Source organism: Sinocyclocheilus anshuiensis, unplaced genomic scaffold, assembly GCF_001515605.1.
Source record: "Sinocyclocheilus anshuiensis isolate Anshui unplaced genomic scaffold, SAMN03320099.WGS_v1.1 scaffold1658, whole genome shotgun sequence".
In the NCBI taxonomy this organism is placed as follows: domain Eukaryota; kingdom Metazoa; phylum Chordata; class Actinopteri; order Cypriniformes; family Cyprinidae; genus Sinocyclocheilus; species Sinocyclocheilus anshuiensis.
In genome coordinates, this window is record NW_015547302.1 from 694,289 (window position 1) to 706,142 (window position 11,854).

An 11,854-nucleotide genomic window follows, 5' to 3' on the forward strand; every position below is an offset into this window, starting at 1 on the left:
TACATTTTGTACCGTGAATGTGATACATACTCTCAAATAATGTTGCATGCACGTACACAAACATGAGTACAACATACACAAAAGAAAATAAAAAAGGAGAAGTAGTATATGTGTGGTTAGCGTAAGAGAGCTGGAGTACGAAATGAAAACAACTCAACAAGTCACTTCCCCTATAGCTACACACACACACACAAACACACACAATACCCCATTAACATCAAAGAAATATCCTCTTAGGACAGTGGGGGGAGGGATTTAGATGTTTTTTTATTCTGTGTTTGTGTGATTGGGTCAATACAGTGGAGGAGAGGCTGTCAATGATGGACAGTGCATGACGATGCGTGGATGTGTGAAAACGAGCGACAGAAGATGATACAAGGGAAAGTGTTAAAAAATAATGCTGATGATGTTTAGAAGAAATGCAGAAGCATGATAAAAAGAAATTATGCTAACTGTAAAAATACAATAAAAAATACAATATTTAATGCACTTGTGTGTGTATATAAAAATGTGGATATAGATTTATCAGCCAACATATCGGTTATCGGCTTTCAAAAATAAAGAATTATCAGTTATCGGTATCGGCCAAAATTTTCATATCGGTGCATCCCTACTTGGGATTCAGACAGACCTAAGCAAAGATAACAGTGACAAAAACCACAGACACACACGCAGAGAAAGAGAGAGAAAGTGGATAGGATTGAAAAAAAGTAGAAGCACAGAAGGGCAGAGAGATAAGAGATGTTTTTGTTTGTTGTTTAATGGATAAAAAGTGAGAATGACAACATATCAGTGAGGACTTCTCAAACAATCAACTACCTTCGTATCATAAATAAAGCAAGAACACGGAATATCTGAAAAGAATACTTCACCCAAATATGTGAACCTGGACCACAAAACCAGTCTTAAGTCGCTGGGGTATATTTGTAGCAATAGCCAAAAATATATTGTATGGGGTCAAAATGATAGATTTTTCTTTTATGCCAAAAATCATTAGGATATTAAGTAAAGATCATGTTCCATGAAATTTTTCTACTCTAAATATATTAAAACTTAATTTTTGATTAGTAATATGCATTACTAAGAACTTCATTTGGACATTTTTAAAGGCAATTTTCTCAATATTTAGATTTTTTAGATCTGCACCCACAGATTCCAGATTTTCAAATAGTTGTATCTCGGCCAAATATTGTCCTATCCTAACAAACCATACATCAATGGAACGCTTATTTATTCAGCTTTCAGATGATGTATAAATCTCAATTTCGAAAAATTGACCCTGATGACTGGTTTTGTGGTCCAGGGTCACATATATAAAGCCAAGCTATTAAATGGGAAATTAAAAATTATAACCCATATTTTTTTCTACAAAACAAATAAATGTGAAATTATGAATATTACTGGTACAATGATTTAGTACTGAAGCTTTTAAGCTTTAATATGAATGCAAAAGTATCAGAAAATGTGGCCCATATTTGTTTTGCTATATTCCAAGTAATAAAATAGCTTAGTTTGAGTTATTAACCGTTGTGACCGATCATTGAGTCAGTGAGCTGAACTTCAGAAATGAACCAATTCATTGAAAAGATCCAACTTAAAACAACAATATGCTCATGAATTGGACATCATTCTTCTCTCATGAATTTTAAAGGAGAGCTGTTGCATGGACAACCTTCACAATACTGTTTTTGCTTTTGTGTCCTTTTTTTATGCTTAAAAGCATCCATTCTCATGCAACTACAGTGACCTGAGAACATTCTTTACAATTTTCCTTCTTGTGTTCCACAGAATATATCATACACTTATGGAACCACATAAGGAGGAATAAATATTTTTGAGTTAACTATCCCTTTAAGTTTAAATTCGTCTAAGATGAAGACCAAAATGAGCAGAAATCAAAGTTATTTCTTTGTTAAATGATTCTTTCAACAGAATATATACTTGTTTAGGAAATTCCTTGTAGAGGAAATTTTGTTGTAAATATACTGTGCAGCCTTGCTAACTTCAGAATCGTTTGAAGAATTTGTCATAATCCTTTTATTGAATCTGTACTGACTAACTAAAAATCACTTTTGTAATGTCTGTAAAGTTAAGTTCTGCTTTACAGTATTTTTCCATTAGGACCTTTGACAGTGAAACAGAACAAAAAAATGTCATCATTAAAGTAAAAAAAAAAGACTGTTGCCATAGTAACCAACAAGATCAAAATAAAGCCCAGACTGTTATATTTGAGCATATTTGAAGAATTGTCTCATTTTTCTAAACTCTGATTCATTACTAAAATACCTTACAGGCCAAAACGAAAATAACACAGAATGGAGAATGAAAGAAAGTTACCCATGTAGGCGAGCCTCCATCACTGCGGCGAATTAGCCTACCTTCACATTTTATCCTTTAACATACAAAGTCTCTAATCCATCTGAAAAACCACAGAAACACACACAAACTAAATCACATACAAGTGCTCAAATGATATTTGCTTCATACTCACTTCGTCCTTTGAAATCTCAACAAATTGACTACATACAAGCCACACGCAAAGCTAAATTAGAACAAGTAGATTAAGCCGACTCACCGTGTGATGGTTTGATCGGAATGGGGAAGAGGGAGCATAGGAGTTATGCAAAACACACATAGATTCACTGCCACTTTTTGCACAGCTGACTCATTACACTGCTTGTGCATTACACAAACTTTTGGTGCAAAGATTAGAGTTCTGATGTTTAAGGGCATAACAATTTTAAGAAGCATAACGTATGAACACATAAATCAATCCAGTCACCTGCTTTTCAAGGTAAAGTCAATGTATTGGGAATGTACCGCAAATACCACAGCATATTAGTCTATTTCCTAAATTCTCACATAGACTAAAAAGAAAGTCCATGCGGCCAACACTATACAATGTAAGTCATTGCAAAGTGTGACTTTTGACATGGTGTTGTAGTGTAGTGCAATGTTAATTGCTAAATAATCTAATGTAGTGATAATGCTAACTATAAACTTTTGAATTAAGCATTTCAATTAAACGATTGAATGATTTTTATAACCATGGCAAATTAGAATATTTTTTGTTAATTCTACAAGCTAAATTTGCAATATCATTAACATATATTATTATACTTGTTGTATAAACAAAGGAACACAAAAGCACACTAGCATAAATGCACACAAAGTCCAATATAATAATGAAGATTTTAACTGAAAAGTTAACAGTGTACTTAAAGGAATGGTTCATCCAAATATGAAGATTTGCTGAAAATGTACTCACCCTCAGGCCATCCAAGATGTAGATGAGTTTGGTTCTTCATTGGAACACATTTGGAGAAATTTAGCATTACATCACCAATGGATCCTCTGCAGTGAATGGGTGCCGTCAGAATGAGAGTCCAAACAGCTGATTAAAACATCACAATAAGTTATCCGTGCACCATTTATACAAGCAGTTCTCAACATTTTCAAACCAGTTCTAAAATATGTTGGTGGATTTTGATATGAGGACATCAGGAGATGGACTTTTTATTATGGACTCGTATTTTGGCAAGAAGTGACGGTTTAAAGTTAAAATGCCTTATTGATGAATTTGTTTCTTACAAACACATAGATTTTCACTTCACAAGATGTTAATTGATGGACTGGAGTTGTGTGAATTACTTGTGGATTATTGTGATGTTTTTATAAGATGTTTGAACTCTCATTCTGACGGCACCTATTCACTGCAGAGGATCCATTAGTGATGTAATACTACATTTCTTTAAAAATCAGAAGAAACAAACTCATCTACATCTTTTAAATAGCCTGAGGGTGAGTAAATGTTCATTTTTGGGTGAGCTGTTCCTTTAAGACAAGACAGGTGCATGATGTCACATTTTTATTGGTGCATGTTGCATGTGCATTCATATGATTATACTTTATATATACTTTATTATTCATTATATATTCGTCAAACATTGGTTTGATATTGTATAATTCTGCACTTATACATGTTTTATTATTGACATTTTTGCTGAAAAGTCATTAGGTATCAAAAGAGAAAGTTCCAATTTGACAACTTACCACATATAATGTGACAACATGCACTGCTATTGAGACTCATGACCATGGGAAATATTCACTGGAGAAAAAAAAAATGTGACAATTCCCCCCAGTCTTCCATATTTCACAGCTCAGAAAAGTAAAAAAGTGGATGTGAGCTATATCAGACCATCAAAAAGTAGACTGTTCCTATTTAACATAAATAAATGTGGACGGTGAGGTGCCTGTTAGTCAAACTGGAGAAAGATATAAGGAAGTGAATTTTAAGGCTTTAAAACATTACAAAACAAAGTTGAAAAACCTGAGGGCAAATGCAAGTACAAAATAGAAACAACACTGAAAATAAGACAAGAAAGACCTCCACATAACGCAATATTCTGTGTGCTGGAATTTTCCACTATTTCACAATTGCCAAATTTATTGAGATAGTGTTTCAGGGGTTCCCTGGCATGGCAGAAATCCACCACAAACTGCCTTGTCTTGCTGATTCAGCTGAAGTTGTCCTTGCACACAATACAAATGGCCCCACCAGTTCCTGTACTCTAAATCATTCTCATTGTTGATGTCGTCTACAATGGACGAGTCGTCAGAACACATTTTAGAGAGGAAGTCTAACTGGTGCCCCAGTTAGTTATAATTAACTATATTTCTGGTGAATCATTACCATAGTCTTTCCTTTACCACCCATTGGTAAGATAATATGTTATCCTGGTCCTGGAAAATAAAGTCCCAGGATGTTCCACTTCATCACCCTTGTGAGGTTATTCACAAGTCAGATAGATAGGACAGTGGTAAAGCCACTGGAGGTGTCAAAGAACATAAAATTGTGGAGCCAATTGCAGATTAATTGAGTCTGCCAGTTTGACCTGAAGTAGCCAAAGAATGCATAATTAGAATTAGAAGAACATTTAAAATGGAATGAGATTCACAGACATTCATGCAACTGCTGTAAGTGTAGTTTTAATGATACATTTCTTTCTTTTTCTTCTTCTTCTTTTTTAATTATGAATTACCCATAAACAACACGTCAACAACTGGGCATTTCCAGAAACATTAGATGATATTAATAAATGAATGAATGTTTATTTAAATTTATATTGAATTCATATGTAGTTTTAAAAAATAATTCAGTAGTATTATTCAGCAAAGAAGCATTAAATTGCTCAAAATTGACAGTAAAGACATTTATAATGTTACAAAAGATTTCTAGAGCAGCAAATCAGCATATGAGAAAGATTTCTGAAGGATCATGTGACACTAAAGACTGGAGTAATGATGCTGAAAATTCAGCTTTGCCATCACAGGAATAAAATACATTTTAAAATATATTAAAATAGAAAACAGTTATTTTAAATTGTAATAATATTTCACAGTACTACTGTTTTACTGTATTTTATATAATATATAATTAAGGACCTCTTTCAAAAACAATTAAACAAATCTGTTTTCCGAAACAATATAGTGGACATTGTTGTATTATGTGGCAAAATGAAAATTGCTGATGTTAATTGTTTTGACAGTACTAAACTAAGTTTAAAACGACCAGTGCATCAAGAAATAAATAGGCATACTACTCAAAATTGAGTAATTATTTATGTGTGTTGACACAAGACTTGTATTAAACTAATGCAGTTCATCTGTTGAATTTCAGTTCAGTGAATCCCACTTCCACTTGAATTCCACTTCCACTTGAACTTGAACTGAAATAAAATAATTGTGTATTTTAAATATGCACCTTTGGCTCCATTAGAACAATACACACAGCGGTTCTGTCAGGATTCATCAGTCCTCACGCATGCGTCCCAGAACTAACCTACCGTCTTACAGACCAAAACACACCCTGAACCACAGACACGCCTTGCACACATACACACAAACACAAACAAATAAACTTTACTACCACACCTCAATCTGTACACCCACACAGCCACATGAAAGACAAAAACTCTTATTTGCTGTAATTTATTCCTCTATATTATTTCCATTAACCTATCTAACTTTTTGATGATGACCTCTGAGATCTCATCTCGTACACACAAAAACACTTCCAAGGAATTTTTAGCAGAGCAAATATTTAGCACAAGTGGAGGGGGGAAAAGCTATGACATGACCCTATTCGCTTTTTATTATATAATATCAGCACACTAGCGTGAGCATACAGGTATGTATAGTGGCTTTGAGGTTGACTGACAGGGGAGTCATAAAGAACAGGTGCAGAGCCTTGAGACCTGATAAGAGCTTGTCAACCCTGCACCCTCCCCCATAAACACACACACACACACACACACGTTTAAATACATATACATATGCATTCATGCAAACATGCAGTTGTGGTGATACAAACAATGGGCGCCTGAGTGCTTGGGCTGCTTAAACAACAGGATTTTGATAAAGGCAGGGAGGCGGGTTGTGGAGATGGGCAATGCATCCTGTAAACATGGGCCATTTCCAATATCTACCTACTCAAAAGTACCCACCAATGCAACACACATACATTTTAAATATTTAAAGGACATAAATGCTCCATTCCAAACAGTGTTGTTATCATTAACTACACTCTACGAAACATTTTGAAAAACTGTTAAAATATCGTATATTGATTTTTCAATATACGATGTATCTGGCATCGCATGCTAGATACATGCGATGGCGCCGCAGACGGCAGCCTCAGTGTTTGGCTCTCCAGTGTTTGTACTGTAGATGTTTTTTTTTTTTTTTGCATATTTTGAATTATGCATTGTATCGTGTTGTGTTTTAGGGGTAAAGGAAATGCCCATAAACCTAACAGATAATGTCCTGCCAGAAAATTACTAGTACTTCTTCAAATTTTTTTTTACAGTGTAAAACTGAAATTAAAACTGTCTTTCTTAATTTAAATAAGGCTGAAATAAAATTTAAATATTAGATGGAAAACAAAACAACAATCAAATTAAACAAATAAACGCTAAAATTAAAGTGAAAACTGAAAATATAAAAAAAAATCTAATTCAAAATATTAATAAAAATTATAATAGTATATAAATAATGTTCTAAAACCTAGTGAGTTGCCTACATTTACGGCATCATGACGTGAAGGTTTTTCCAAAAGTAGCTATTTTAATTATGCTACCTCCTAAGAAACTTCATTCTAGCCTTAAATTTTAAGGCAGCATTGAATGCATCCTTCATGGGGAAGGCAATCCCAGAATGCATTGCGGTGACCTCAGTGAAATGACTTCCTGAACACTGAAAAAAGCATTCATAAAACATTGAATTAAAAAATTGACTCTTTACCTAATATTTGCTTATGCTGTGTATTTTTATGGTTATTTGAGTGTTATGCTGTTAGCTTAGCAATATGCTAATGGAAAACTCTATTGAAGGCAATGCAAAAGCACTGCATATATGGCACACAGAGATTCTGCCTATGTAGAGTGTTACAAACTAGTCACTTATGAGGGTCCTTGATTACGATGATGACTATGTAGTAAATATGCAGCTCACTATGTTTTGGAACAGCGCTAAAGATGAGAAACTGAGAAGAAAAGACAAAAGGCATATTTCAGTCATATATCTACAATTTTGTCATGTTCTGTCTTCCCATGCAAACACACACATACAAATGTGTGATCATACACACGCAATGACGAGGAAGGAACACAAAAACAAGAAGAAAGGATAGGATAGAAAAGGAGGATGTAAGAGTGGTGCTATGTGATCCTTCTGGCAGAACCAGATTGGGATAAGGGTGAATCACCACAGGCTCGGCTCAGCTCGTCTCTGCCCCCTCACCCTCCCATCACACCCTGGACCTCTCCCCTGGGATCCGGGATCAGTCCAGACACGCTAACACACACAACACAACCCGGACATGCACGACTAACCTGTACTGTCAACCTGCTTCTCATTCATGTCAACAATATCAGAGTGAAAGAGAGATGTGTGAACATGCACGTGACAAGCCAGGGAAGAAGAGATGCATATATGTGTTGTTTACTGCAAAGTGGGGCCACAGAGATGCTATTTTCTTATTAAATTGAGATTTAATAACTGCAATTTCATTGACTAGGTAGCAACAACAGTGACCAAACAAAATTCAAAAACAAACTGAAATGTCTGTGGCCAACTATGCAGTGTAACACATACATATTTTTCAGTGGAAAGCAAAATAAGCAATGTAGGGAGTACCTAGTGTAAGTTATAGCTGAGTGCCAACAGCTACACAAATGTGAAATTACAAGGTCTTAAAGTGTGCTTAAGAGCTACACTGTAATTCTTTTTGTATTTTTTTACAGAAAAACACTGTAAAAATGCTTTCTTGGTTTTCTTACCATTTCTTACCACTATTAAATGTTTTAACATTGCATTATATGTAATTTTACTTCAAACTGTCAAATGGTCATGGTTTATGGAAGTAAAAACAATGAATTACCACATAATTTCGATTAAAAACAATAAAAATAATCCCCAAAAGTCCCTGTATGGCCGGTCACATATTACTATATGAATAATTTTTAATAAATCAGTGTTTCGTATTATTTTTGTTATCAGTAATGCACAGTAAGTATTTTCTCTTACTTAATGCTAATGTTTATTGAATTTTAGTGTCGTGTGTTATCCTCTCTTTGCATGTATCACCTTTGAGTATTGGCCATGTTTTATGGACAGGCTCCTTACAATGAACTTTCTATTGAGTGACCATATCATTATGGTGGTTATCAATACATTTGACAGTAAAAAAGGATTTTTGTAATTCAAGTAGGTATATTCATATTCTATCACTTTACATATATGGTTATAAGTTGTACCATTGTATTTTATGGTGAATTTCTGACACCCACAGCTGCCAGTTTTTTCCCCCAGTAAAATTGACAATATTATTTACATCATATTTAACCAGGTACAGATGGGAGCAGCAGGCCCTTGGTGGGAGAAACCACAGCTATTGTGGTTCAGTGGGAGCATAGCAAGAAAAGAAAGAGTGACAATAGAATAAAAAGACATATGGTCAGCAAGAAAGTTGGATTGCAGAGCATTGTCAACAGAGTCGTCAGCCTGCCGGACACATGGAAGAGCCACAGGCCATGGCAAACCTTCCTATCAGAGGTACCTACGTCAGTCTCCCGTGTCCTGGGAACCTAACCAGCTGGTTTAGCTCAGAGATATCTTTGCCTCCAGTCCAAACAAGTACATCATGTCAGGCTGCAGCACTGATCCAGGAGTGATACAGGAGGAGACACAGCCAGATTTCTGCCCACCTGAAGCACCTCTTACACTTCAAAACTGATGTCAGTGCTTTTCAAAATAGACAAACTACATAAGCTAAAAAAACAAGAAAGGGAGTCAATGATTATTGGGAGAAATATTTAAATAAATAAGGTAAATAAGTTTGCAAACTACCCACAGATGTTATAGTCCTTTCTTTGACACAGAGCTAAAATCCAATTGCTAGTACAGGTTAAAATTACTGACATATTTGATTCTTGATGACTATTATAAACAGTGCCATGATACTTAACAAATAGCAGATGTCTCGCATACTGCCCACATGGCACTTATTCAGACAAAGAGTAAACATTGAGAGCTTTTCATGGTGATTAAAAATGACTCTTTACGCAACACTTCAACAAACACTTGTAACAACCCGATAAGCATTCATGTGATATTTGTCAGATTCATAGGAAAGGGCAACGTCATGGATCCGGGTTCTAGGATATCTAGAATTAAAGAGGAATGTATTAAAGAAACAGTTTTTTTCGCTTATAATTTATCAACTTTCATGCCAGTCCAAGCCAGTATGACTTTGTTCTTTAAGAGTGTTCTGGTCGCTCTTTTCCATTGAATTACAATAAATGGGGACTGAGGCTTTCAAGCTTCAAAAAGGATTTAAAAACACCATTAAAAAAATGTATATTTATGAACATTTTATAAAAACTATATAAATTAAATTGTTTTCCATTTTAACATTTTAAAATTAATTTTAAAATAAAGTAAAAAAGTAATTTCAGCACTTTTTATTAATGGTGAAATGGTTCAAAAGTTCAAAAGAACAGCATTTATTTGAAATAGAACTTTTCTGTAACATTATATTGTAAATGTCTTTACTGTCTCTTTTGACCAATTTAATGTGTCCTTGCTGGATAAAAAGTGAAATAAAAAGCTGTATAAAAGTTTTAGTATATTTCTTTTACCCATATAGCTTAGTGACCAAAGTTTTGAACAGTAGTGTACCTCTTCTTATTAGGTAAAAAATAAATGATTTTTCCATCACTGCAGTATCGAAAAATACAATGGAATTTTAAGCTTCAGTGTTTTACATCAGTACAGATAATATCTATTTCAGCCAAGAGAAAAGAACTCCTTCAGGACAAACTGCTTGCAAATAAGACATTGGTTAGTGATTCATAGAATTGTTACTTAATGATTTATGACAGCACAGTACGGACAAATATTTGAACATGCAAAAACTTTTCAGGGAGAATCCAACATTTAAATTGTTTTCAGTTCATTTAAAAAACAAAGGTCACAAAAGTCACAGAGACACGTGCTGGATAAATCTCTGATAACACAGACACCCTCATATACAGATTCTTCCCTTAAATCCCTGTGGGACCCCCAGAGTCGCATGGAAGGTCACGACTGTTCTCGTGGGAAAATGCTGGACCGATACTTCCTCAGTCGGGACACAGAGATGGAATCCTGTCAGGCCTGTTTCCACCTTCTCCCTATTCTCAGAGTTCCGATCCCAGCATGACCAAACCCGCCATGGTGAAGACTTGCTGAACGGGAAAAATATGACCCATGACTTGGGGATATTATTTAGGTTTGATTTGGGCTTGTTCTGTCAGAAAACATTGTTTGATCTTCTCATTTCTTGTAAGGGTCACACTTCTGACTCGACCACAGGTCAAGGCAAGTCACCTTTACTTGTATAGCGCTTTATACAATACTGATTGTGTCAAAGCAGCTTTACAGTGTCAAACAAGACAATAGTCTGTCAATAATGCAAGAGGACAAAAGTCATTTTTCCAGCTAAAGTCAGTTAATTGATGATTCAGTGATGTTATCATCCAGTTCAGCTCTTTTACAATAGTGTCAGTGCAATCAGTCAAGTGTCCCAAACTAAGCAAGCAAAAGGCGACAGTGGCAAGGAACCAAAACTCCATCGGTGACAGAAATGGAGAAAAAACCTTGGGAGAAACCAGGCTCAGTCGGGGGTCCAGCACAAAGCTTCAACTTCTCATAAAACACAGAACATGCCTGGAAAAATCCTGATATACAGATAAGCCTAACCTCTTCCCCTCCACCTCATTCACCACTTCTTCTTTCCTATAAATTCCAGAGATAAAGGAAAGAGGACGCAAACAGGACAGACTGGATCTGACTGATGTATAGTTGCAAGAGGAGTGAGATGAGGATTCTCCATCTTAACGTGGGAGGTTAATCACCTGCCCGAAAATCTGACAAGCAGGGTTTCGCCTGAAAGAATGAAGTCATTTTCCCAAAAATTTGTCAGTGTGCCATGAATAGGTTTTGCTGCCTATGTTCTGAATTCTACTAAACCCGTACATTCCTAATTCTAAAGGATTATATGTGTTGTTTAAAATGAGTGCACTTAATTGCAAGTATTCTCATATTTCCCTTAGATAATGAATTCAGTTCATTTTTAAGGAAAGAACAGTAAAAATATAGTAATACAACTAATATAGATGCCACTTATAAAATGCAATCTCATTCATTCATTTCTGAGTGTCCAAATACTAATCTCGGATCCACTGCATTTTGCATATAAGCAATATAGCTTGTACTGGTGAGTATCAAATTTATGAGCCCAGTTACTGAA